This window comes from Polypterus senegalus, chromosome 14 (assembly GCF_016835505.1).
Source record: "Polypterus senegalus isolate Bchr_013 chromosome 14, ASM1683550v1, whole genome shotgun sequence".
NCBI lineage: Eukaryota > Metazoa > Chordata > Cladistia > Polypteriformes > Polypteridae > Polypterus > Polypterus senegalus.
In genome coordinates this window covers 18,715,930-18,723,901 of record NC_053167.1, presented here as the reverse complement: position 1 = coordinate 18,723,901, position 7,972 = coordinate 18,715,930, and the positions used below count along the sequence as shown (strand labels likewise).

Below are 7,972 nucleotides of genomic sequence, written 5' to 3'. Positions count from 1 at the left end.
GAGTTGTGTCTTGTCTGCTTATCTGTGCCACGATACCAGCTTGACCACTTGACTCCTCTGCACTTCACACGACTCTCCTAAAATGGCTTGCTGTGCTGCTGAATTTACACATCCTTGGTGGGCCAGGTGCCATGTACCATGGGTGCTGAACACTGAAGCTACTTTGTAGAGCCTAAAGACTAAAGAGTGTCGGCAGGTGTAAAGTGAGCAATGCACTTCAGGAAGCAGTAGGGTCTCAGATGATCAGGTCCTTCAAGATGGAAGCCGAGAGCGAGGTGGGACTCTGAAACAAGCTGGCAGGTCACGTCAATAAAACGGAGACCAAGAGAGTGGTTAAAAGAGATTGGGACACTCGAAGTTTCGCTCACGTTCAATGAATTTTCCAGCGATTTTCAGTCATAGTCTTTCTTAGTGCATCCCCTCAAGTGCAGTTGAGTAATGTGACATGCACAAGTGCTCATTTCTACTAATCCACGAGTCGCTGCGACAAGAACAATCAAAGAGGTTGGCTTTGATTTTAGCCGTCAGGGTGGGCTGTGTGTGTGCAGGACAGCTGACAACCAGTAAATGCTTGAGCAGGAGACACAAGGCGTAGAACTGTAGCGATGAAGAAGAAGGAGGCTGTAAATAGAAGAGAAGCTCATCAGTCTAATGACTCCTGTTTTATGTACCATAACAGAATGGGAAAAAAAAAACAGTTTCTGGACTAAATGGAAACAGCTACTAAAATTGAGCTAATTAGTAAGAAAAGAGATAAAAATGAGCAGAAGCTTAAAAAGGAAGAAGACAACCAATAAATAATGTCTCACACACACAATTGTTTGCTACATTTCCCCTAAAAATTTCACAATTCAATTTTGTAATTTCTGGATTAACACAACCTGTTGAATAAGAGCAGGCATCCAGTTAAAAGCTGAAGGTGGTCAATTGGACTGAATGTGGAGACCACTTATTAGCCCACCAATCAGTGTAACATGGAAGTGGAGGCTCTGCTTTAAAATTGGGGAACTCCCAAAGGTGAGGAGGGTGGCTGTATTGAGTGAACACGCTGGTGATGTTAGACTGCCATCTGCTGGCCGCAGCCGGACCACATTTATCATCTGACAAAATGAAAATGCACCTCATGAGGCAAGCACATTGTACAGTAACAAAGACACAAGGAAACCTCTTTTAAACTGAGGACACTGTGCAGGTCTCTTGTGGTGCACACATTTTGCCACTTTTAGATTATTTCTTCAAACAGCAGTGACCACTTTCTGTCCATTTTTGGACACTTTAAACTCTCACGCCATCGACTCTGTGGCTGAACAGACTGGGCACAACGTTGGCTGCCACTCAGCTACAGGACAGTGGAGGTGGTTAAGGATTATTGATTCTTGCATTACAGTAAGTGTAGCTCTGTACGTTTTTGGGAACATGGAGCTTCTAAAAGAAATTAATTCCAGGAGAGGGTAAGTGCTGATTGTGTGTAGGTGGTGCCAAGTCAGACTGCACTCTTTCAACTGATGGCAGGTTTAATCTGGCATAAATTCATTTTTCCAGTCAACTTGTCATAAAAATACACATCACTCTTGAGCTGTGAGCTCTGTGTACGCAGGGATATTAAAAGAAAAATTAACGATATTCTTTAACCTTCTTCGAAACCCACCACTTCCTGTATGTCACACAAAACTGAGCAGGTGGATTGCTGACAAAAACATCTTGCAATGTTGAAGCACGCACCCAGGAAACAGGCTGGTGTGAGAAAACAAAAAAGAAAGACGGCTGAGAGCGACATCAGCAGCGTCAGTTGTATGACGCAGGACAGAGCCACGGACAGTCAATACTCGTGAACTTACCAAAGCCGCATTTTGCTCGATTCCATGAGGTACCATTTTCAGTATACTGTATATCAAAGGAAGTGGCACAGGGGTGCCCACGGCCAGTGGTCTCTGAGGAGTTTCTGTTGGACTGGCGCCCTGGCCAGGGTTACACACTGGCACTATAGATAGATAGACTGATAGACATAAGAGACACTATACACGCCAGACAGATAGACAGACTTTAAAACTAATATATATATATATATATATATATATATATATATATATATATATATATATATATATATATATATATATATATACATACACACACACATGCAGACACAGGGTGGGCAAAATTAGGTTTACAGTTGTTCATATGGAAAAAAGCCAGCAGGGTATGTATGACTGCTAGACTCAAGCACACTTTAATAATTAAACAAATAAAACAAATAAATAATGCAATAATTAATAAATAATAATAGAATAAACTCTACTTTTGCCCACCCCATATATAATACATGCGCAAACACACACATAAATATATACATGTAAACAAACAAACAAACAAACAACAACCCTCCGAACAGAAAAGAAAATGGTAGTAGTAGGAGGGGAAAACCGATAAAGAAGACACCAGTGTTCAGAATGACTTGTCACACATCACTCTATAGCTGTGGGCTCTTTCTGTTGGCAGCTTTAACAATGAAACATTAACAGGATGGTGCAGCCCCCACCTAGTGTGGAATGTGGATCAATTCAGTCAACATACCAATGTCTGGATAACACGTATCGGCTTTTAATCGTAATGAGCTCACTTCTTATATTTCTCCTTTAAGTCTCCACACCTTCTCCACTTTGTCCAGTCATATCAGATGATACTTTCCAGTCTTAAATAGCATCTGAAATAATAAGTTTAAGCCAGTTCACCATGATAATAAAGTTGCTGAAGTACCAGAATTTGCAATAACTCACCATTAGATGTGTCCATTCTTTCAACTTAGGCGTTCAAACATTTGTTGTTATGTAGAGGTTGGCCAATTTTAAATCCTTTCCACCTTACATTTATTGTCGCTCCAGATCTTTGCCTTTGCCATCCTCAGATGAGCTGCTCCTTTGATAAGGTGTAATGTTGCTCCCTAGGAAGTAGTGAACACAGTGCTACCAGCTGAGTACCACAATATTTATCTATCTATCCCATTTTACCTTCCCCAGAGTTTCTCACATTCTCAGATGTTACAGACGCAGGTAGCCGTCAGATTCTCTAAGCTCCCGCTGGGACATCGCTCAAGTTCACAGCTTGTCTGAAAGGCAGTTGAGATGTGCTGGCGCTGACAGTAGTGAAACTTCATTTAAATTTTAAATAAATTTAAAATTAATTGAAAAAATTATAGTAACAGGTCAGAGGTCAAATCTTAACATTAATAATAATTGTAAAAAATTATTTAAAAACTGTCAAAACAAAAATGTTTATTTATCCATTTTTTAGACCCACTTATTCAGAGCAGGCTAATTTAACATTATCAATCCACCTAACTAAAGAAAAAAATAAAAATGACACAAAGACATTTGCAAGTAACAACAATATTAAAAGTTTATTTTCACAAGTTACTCTTTTATTACAATGAGCCCATTTTTTGTTCTTACATTTTTATCTGTGCAATTTGCTGGATATCAAACACAAAGAGAATACATAAAACAGGTCGTGGAATTAACAACCAAGTACAAAATGTTGGCATCACAAGAAACACAACCATTTACACACAAAACTGAAACTGACAGCGGTGTAACTCTAGCAGAGGATAAGTCATGGGTGGTAGCGGTGACACCAACTGGTCACACGTCCAGCACAGAATCGACTAAGTGATGAGACACTACATCGGCCATGGTGAACGGTGGCCCAGCAGGCCTCCCTCACTCCAAATAATGAGCGACGGCCTTTGGCCAAGAGAAGCCCTTAAAGAAATGCATGCTTTGAGGACCCTAACGTTGTCCTGTTGTTGCAGTATTTGTTCTGATGGGGGTGCCTTCAATGACATGTGTGCATATTAGGGTACTGCTTTTATGCACAGGAGTTGCAGATCCAATGTTGTTTCTGGAATTCTGCCTTTGGCACTGGGACACCACTGTGCTATTTACACCCATAAATACATAGATCTATATTTGGATGGACATACTGCATGTTGTTTTCTGTTTCAGGTTGACATTTGTAAATGTGTGAAGTGCTCTCAATTTGTCAATGGAAAATGTGTTGTATAAAAATGGACAGAGCCAAAAAGAATAATTGAATAAATTGAATCAATAATGGGACAAACACTTTAACAACTTACTCCTTAGCCGCAAGGCCACAGTGCCTGAACAAGACTGTGAAAATAAAATGTTGACATTTCGAAGCTTTGTAAAAGCACCAAACAGAATAGTTTATAAGAGCATTTCAGGTCTCAAGTTAGGTGGATAAGCAGTAGAACAGGAGTAGCTACATTACTGTATGAAAGATGTGAGCAGATCACTAGAGTGGAACAAATATGATTTGGTTCCTGTGACAGAACATACTATATTTATGAAGATAACCACTTTTGTTGATTTTGTTGGAACCATTAACTTGGACAAAACATTTCCAAACTTGTCTTGGAAGGAGATTATAAAAATACATTTTCTAATGATGGAGGCTGGTTGAGATCACAACACTCTGACAGCAATTAGGAAAAATGACTGAATATGACGATATCCATCCAGCCAAGGTCAAATATAATCTTTGACTGAGAACATTTAAAATTCTTCTCTCCATATTTCACTTGCCTATGAATATTTACTGCGATAGGCTGGCACCCTAGCCAGAGCCGTTTTGACCACCTTGCGCCCAATGCTGTTGGAATCGCCTTCAGCTCCTTGTGGTCCCAAAATGGACAAACGTGTTAGTATTCATACCAAGTCGTGGAGGTTTTACTTGTTTTTTTTTTTGAGCTGGTCATGGTTGAGTTTTTACCATCAGCTGTAATAAAAAGCACCATGAAACAAAATGCGGAGAAAAAATTGAGCCCTTTCAATTCACAACTAAAAACTGGCCATAAATCCCAGCATGGCACACCAGATCATGCAACAACAAGGACGAGCATAAAGCGAACTACAGGAGCTTGCATGCACAGAGCATACAGCTGGCACACAAACAGCCCCAGTCCTTGTGTTTTCGATTTTCAACAACGACTGTTTCCCTGTTTCAGATAAATGCCCACACATATGATTCAAGCAACGTGCACCTCTGTACAGATCTTGTAAAACGACATCATCAGTTGGAAAGATTTCGACTGCCTACAGATCCTTTCCCTGATATCTGTTATGACTCCTTTGAAAGGCACGCAATGAGAGGACTTGGCCACACAGGCACAGAAGAGCTGCTGGATATTAACTGACATCAAATGCTTCACAACACTGTTTTGTTAATACACAGGCAGAAACTTTCAATGTAATCAACACTACATTGTAACAACGACCAAAGGGCCTCCTTCATTGGCAGTAAAAACACTGACGTAAGTTACCTCCATGTTCGGTTGTAAAATGCACTAATATAGAAGGTCAAATTTATTAACTCAGTGCCGAGTTGTTACTTAAGAAGTACATGATTGGGAATACTCCAAAAGGGGAAATAACCACAGTCCTGTGTTAATGATATATGAGTGTATAAAACCAGAAGTTTAAAAATCAGGACACAAGACTGAAAACACATGGTCTCCCACTTACAAGAACGTTTCACTTTCCACGCTGTTGTGTGACCATAAATTACACAGGGACCCTACTGTTGGGTTCAAGTCAGTACTCAGGAAATGGGCTAACAATGTTTGCTACTTCAGTTTACAATGTACACAGATTTTTGGATGTGTCCTTTCCCTTTTGGAAAAAAACAATGTGAAGCAATTTCAAATCTTAATATGTGTGTCTGCCTTGACTTTTTCTATGTGGTAGTTACTAAATGTTATGAGGAATGATCTGAAGAGCTCTCCTTTGAAAGAGAATGCCTTATAAAAGCAACAGCCGCTAAGAGTATGAAAAACATGGCTGTCCAAATCTTCTCTTCAATCAACATAAAGTCCAGTTTTTGGTTGAGAGACAGAAAGGCAATAGAATACTGTGCAGCGCACTTGGATGCCTCAGTGGAGGATGTCAATCAGAACTAATGCTACAAGTCGTCTGTTAATTGTAAATAATCAGATCCCACCTTAAATACGGAGAGTGACAGCTTCAGCATATATTTTGGTATCATGTATCTTGAGCGCACAAATAAGCTAAAATAATATCTTAGACATGAGTTTACTTCCACCAAAGTGGTTAGATAGTGGACCATATTATTTTGAATCTAAACCGCTTGGTATCCACAGTGTAAAAAAAAATATCCATTCACAAAATCAACCGCTGTATTTCTTCTCAATGGCTCCAACTGGTTGGTGTCAGTTTGTTTAAAATGGAATTGTTCTTGCTCTCATTTTAGTAAGTCCATTAAAACCCACTTTATTTCAATTGTTAATAAAATGTTCAGAGGCTTTAGTAACACATTAAATACAATTATTCTGAAGAGTTCCCGATCAACCCCCTGACATTATGAAGTAAGCTTAGAATAGCTGGGTGGAGAGAATTTCCTGCGTAAATACTTGAGGATATACAGTGGGAGGCAGCTGATGAGGGTGATCACAGTCACCTTCCACAGGAAAGATAATGTCGTAATAAAGTAGATGTCTGAAACAAAATCAAGAAACAGAAATTAAAAAAATATACAAACACTCAATGAAACATGACCGTCAAGATACTCCACTTGGCAGAACAGTGATGTAATCAGCTCAAATAGACAACAACTACAAAAACACAAACAGTAATGCAATGTGGCCATCTTGCATGTTGCATATGACCAGCTGGCCTTGGATATGGTTTCAGAGGCGGCGATACAGTACTCTGGACTGTAGTTCTTTAAAATAGTTTGCATGTAGAATGCTGCACTGAATTCTTTGTCTAATTTTGAGCACAAACCTATGGAGCAAAAATACTTCTATGCAGTTATTTTTTGTTCACTAGGTCTTCTAATCGAAAAGAATGTCACAGATCTGCATGCATCACATCACCTCTGAACATACACTTTTACTTTTAGAAAGACTGAGTGACAAAGAGACTGTCCATTTTTATATCTGAACCCCTGTTGAAAACAGACATTATTTCATGGAACTACTGTGTGTAAAAATATATGCATGTACATGCATTTTATTGTGTAGTCCCAATCTCAGTGTGCCTGCTGGGCTTCTCAATCCATAGCTCAAACAATCTGGTCAAAAATTGGATTTGTTCATGTGTTTCTCATCTGCCAGAAATATATTGATTTTAGGAGTTTCTTGTACTTTTTCCTTTCTTTCAGTATTAGTTGATTTTTCAGCATCCACCACACATTATGATTACATGTCCTCTCACTAAGTCTGCCTAAAGTACCCACACTTTAACAGCATACTTGCTATGGGTGGTGTTTTCATGTCTGGGTTTTCTGGTAGAGCCAAGTAAGTATAGTGAGAGAGAGAGAGCGCGTGTGTGTGTGCGTGCGAGGAGTGAAAACTAAGCTGTCTGACTGACTGATATACTTTACTAATCCCTAAAGGGAAATTGTCTTTTCACATGTCCTTTTTTGGGGTCGGGAGAAGATGTGTGGATCTGGTGTAAAATAAGTGAGCACTTAAGGTAGAAGGCAGCTGGCATAGATCCCACAGTTCTTTTTGCCAAAATATCTTTTAACATTAACAATATAGTATGCACTTATGCAAATAAATATTAAATAACATATTTATATAGTACTGTAGATTCTGGAATATAAGCCGAGAATTTCGTCCTAGACTTTTGGCTTTGAGTTTAGGGGTCGGCTTATACAACGAGTATCGTTTCAGATTCAAGATTTCCAGCACAATGCCGGTTTTGCCGATTAATACGGAAGTAATTAATGATGAAACCTCAGCGCCATCTTTCAGATGAAGAAGTAACTTTGCATGCCGGTACTTTAAATTAAATAAAGAATTTATTCAAAAAAGTGTTTTAGTTGTTGATTTTATTAATAAAATTTATAATAAATTATCAGGAAGTTTAAAATAAAAATTTTTGTTTTGATTTACGACCAACATCTTGCGCTACGACCCGAAGTGTCAGTC

The 7,972-nt window shown here is 39.0% G+C and overlaps 1 pseudogene; it reads right to left on the bottom strand.

Moving 5' to 3' along the window:
* Positions 1-3,370: 3,370 nt before the first annotated feature.
* LOC120515186 overlaps positions 3,371-7,972 on the bottom strand; it is a 125,463-nt pseudogene continuing 120,861 nt past the window's right edge.